This window comes from Alnus glutinosa, chromosome 4, assembly GCF_958979055.1.
Source record: "Alnus glutinosa chromosome 4, dhAlnGlut1.1, whole genome shotgun sequence".
Taxonomy (NCBI): Eukaryota; Viridiplantae; Streptophyta; class Magnoliopsida; order Fagales; family Betulaceae; genus Alnus; species Alnus glutinosa.
This window is the reverse complement of record NC_084889.1, coordinates 32137123-32141064: the sequence shown is the minus strand read 5'-3', so window position 1 is coordinate 32141064 and position 3942 is coordinate 32137123. Positions and strand designations below refer to the sequence as shown.

The 3942-nt window shown below is 33.0% G+C and overlaps 1 long non-coding RNA gene across 1 annotated transcript; it reads right to left on the bottom strand.

The window, feature by feature from the left end:
* Positions 1 to 3012: 3012 nt before the first annotated feature.
* Positions 3013 to 3566, bottom strand: LOC133865381 (uncharacterized). The gene is made up of 2 exons (XR_009899702.1): positions 3308 to 3566; positions 3013 to 3194 (listed from the first exon to the last, which is right to left on the bottom strand). It is a non-coding gene; the product is annotated as an uncharacterized LOC133865381 (long non-coding RNA).
* Positions 3567 to 3942: the final 376 nt, after the last annotated feature.

Below are 3942 nucleotides of genomic sequence, written 5' to 3'. Positions count from 1 at the left end.
TCTCTGCTACTTCTTATATTTTGAGTTTTATATATTGGATAGGAAATTAGTACCATTAAAAAGCTATAACAGGAAACTAACTTTACCATAACTTATAACTTGGAAGCAAACATTGAAAGATTGGTAATTACCTATTTCCCAAAACCACTCATTCTCGTATAAGCAAGCCTTTGAGCCAAAATATCAATGGAATCATTCTATTTTCCGTCCAATCTAGCAAGAAAAAAAATTATAACTAATAAATATGAGCACGGCTAATGGGTGTTTTGGAACAAGGATATACGAAATGAGAGGTGAAGGCTAAAGCACATACTGGCTATTGCTTAAATAGAAATGATCAGATGGTCATGAGAAACTTGTTGAGAAAACTATTGCTTAATGTGAGAGCCAGAGATAGGTGAGACATGATAATTGTGTATGAACTTATGAACATACATAAGAAAACTGCTGCTTAATGTGAGAGCAAGGTGAGACATGATAATTGTGTATGAACTTATGAACATACACAATCCGTGAGCTGAGAAAGCAAAAGTTGTATGATGGTGAAAAGTCCACGGCACTCTTTTTAAAATCATGCTCCAACGGTGAAAAAGTCGGCAGTAACAGACAAACCAATCCGATTCAAACTGCCGAGTAGGAGAAGTGTCAAGACAAATCAATCTGATGGAAGGAACGGCAGAATTGGTAGGAGAAGTGTCAAGACAATGAGGTTTTTGTGGTAAAAGTGTCAGACTGAAATGGCAGTTTGGTCAAAAGTGAGTCTCGTGATGAATCTCAGCCCATTTCCGACAACTCATTCACGCGAAAGAAAGTGATGAGTAATGCTAAAAGTTCTTATATCCTTTTAAAAATGAGATAATTTTTAAAATTACTATTGAGTTTGTAATTGATCACTCAAATTGTAATTTTAAAAACCACATCATCTTTAGAAAGACACAAAAATAACACATTATAAGAACTTCTAAAATTACACGGCAGGTGACTGGTGAGACATGTTAGGTGTAGACGCGTAGTGGTAACCCGATGAAAGGGATGAAGATTCGGTCAAAGTCGCAGTCTTTGTGGCGTTTTGGTAAAAAAAATAAAAATCAAGAGATTGAATTTATTTAAAATTAATTGTTATTAATTTTAATTTCTTTTACTCTATTAACTAATTTTAAAATAAGAATACCACAAATAAAATGATCATTTTATGAAATAACAATGAAAGTATTGGTAGCGTTGTAGCATACAATAATGATTCTCACCGTTACATCAAAGTAAGCATTTGAGAGTAAATACTTGATAGTATGTGCATCATTTCTCATGTTAAAATATTAGAAAAACTTCACTTAATCTTCCTAAATTTTCAACGTTTTTGCAATCATTCCCTTAAGTTCAAAAACTATCAATTTAGTATATCAAATTGTAAAAAATTTGCAATCTCACCGTTCGTTATTAAAAATAGACTTTTTAATCTCATCCCTCAACCATCATCTCACAACCATTATTTTAGTCCAATAAAACAACATCCGTTAGTACTACATTAGCATTTTTGTCACATAAAATTTCAAAAAGATAATTAAAAACTAGAGAAAGATCGCAAAATAATAATAGACTTTTGTCACGTGAGCTTTAACAACACACAAATTTGTCATTTGTGATGAGACAATTCTACTCGGCAGCTTCCAAATGCTTCTCCAGCAAAATATTGTCTGAACACCAATTTTTTTGGTAATATGTCGAGAACACTCTATAGTTTCAAAGGTTGAAAATTGACCTAGATAAACACTCAATTTAATAGACACTCGATTTAAATTCTTATATTACACATAAAGTGAACAGACAGAAGAGTGGTAATTAATAAGATGTCTAAACAAATGAAATGAGGAAGCATTAAATAAACCACATAATATCAGTGACATTTAAAAAAAAAAAACCACAATCTCATGGTGTTCAATACTGATTTGTTACAAATTAACTTTACGCTGGATGGTGGGGGATTTGGAACATTCCCAACCAACAAAAAGATCTAAATATAAGCTCACAATTGTAGAAAATCAAGAAAATGGCAACGAGATGTTTCTTCACGGAGAATTTGAGTTTACTAAAAGGGAAATATATAAAGTCTTTGATTAACATCCATTTATGAAATAGCCCCAAAAGAGATAAGTGTATTAAAGTGATACATTAAACTATTAAGATGTGTCAAAAATGCAACTTTTTTATTATATTCTTATAATCCCTTTATTCTTTTTTTTTAAAAAAAAGAATTAAAAAAACTAAATAGACTATTTTTTAAAACAAAGAAAAAAAAAGATAACTGCAAAATCAGTTCATGTAGTTGACTTAAATTACAAATCGGTTCATTTGGAATAAAAAATAATTCAAATGTCTTTAAGGCAGGCAAAAATAACAATTTAGTCTTGTAGCCAAATTCGGTCAATTGCAGTCGCATTCTGTTAAAACACTTGACGACTGACATTGGCACTAACTAAATGATAATATGTGTCATTCTTATTAAAAAAATAAATAAATTAAAAATATACATTTATAAAATTAAAAAATAATAATTTAAAAAAAAATGAAAAAAGGGATAGGGGTGGGGCCATCTAGGTTTGGAAATATAAATCTATCTTTAAAAACGAAAATCTGACCCAAATTTGTAATTAAGGGGAAATCTAGTACCAAATATGAGGTCACCGGAGGTTGAGTTGGCATGGTCATTGGTGTTCGGAGGTTGGGTCGGCAGTGGTCGACGTTGGGCTGCGTTGGGAGGGGGGAGATGGAGGGATGAATTTTTGGGTGAAAACCAAATCTAAGGTGGCCGGAGGTTGTGTCGGCGTGGTCACTGGTGCTCGGAGGTTGGGTCTGACGTGGTCGGTGATGGGTAAAGTTGGCCAGCGTTGGGTGGAGGGAGAGGGATGATGGATATGGAGGGAAGATTTTGGGTGAAAATGAAAATGGGGGAATGTGAAGATGGTTTCGTCTATGAGATGCATTATTTGTACATATATTATACACATACTCACATTAAGTAAGACTCATGCATGTAAGATGGGTCACACATGTACAGTGGCGGAGACAAAGGGGGGCGGGCAGGGGCGCTCGCCCCCCCTAAATGGCTGAGAAAATTTTTTTTTACAGATATTTTTTAAAAAAATTACATTAAAAAGAAGAAAAAAAAAATTGTTGATGCTAGCCCGCCCCTCCTGCTGATAACAAACGAAAAAAAAAAAAAATTACATTTACATGGAAAAACCAACCGTCAAAGAAAATTTTATCAAAAAAAAAAAAAAAAAACCAACAACAATCATTAAATTCTCACTTGCTCAGGAAGAGGAACGGTCGAACGAACAATTTTGTGGAAAAAAAAATACCAATCTGCAAAAGCCAACCATAAGAAGCCATTAAGCCAATAATACAAATCTTCTTCTCTGACCTCCGGCATCTGAACCACCTCCTCGCTCCTCGGCAAACTGCAGTCGGCAATATCTCGCATGGTAAGCACTAAGCAAGCCATCTACCTTTTTTTCTTTTCTTTTCTAGTACTGGGCAATGGGCATAGACGCATAGTGGATGAGACGAATAATATATAGACTGCAGATTTTCTTTCATTTGCTTTTTTCTTTCAAGATAACTAGATAAGGGGCGATTGGGCGAAATATGTGGTTGAGAGGTTCACGACTTTTCAACGTTACCAGATATATATTTTTTTTTTCTTTCTTTCTTTCTTTCTGTTTTGTTGATTTTCTTTCTTTCCTTTTTTTCTTTTGTTTTTCCAACTTATTTTGACTTTTCAACGTTGCCTTTCCAGGATTGATTTTTTTTTTTTTTTTCTTCTTTTTGTCGACTTAATCTAACTTTTCATATTTTTTTTTTCTTTTTATTTTGTTGACTTCTCTAACTTTTCAATTTTTATTTTTTATTTATTTTTTGTTTTGTTTTGTTAATTTATTGACT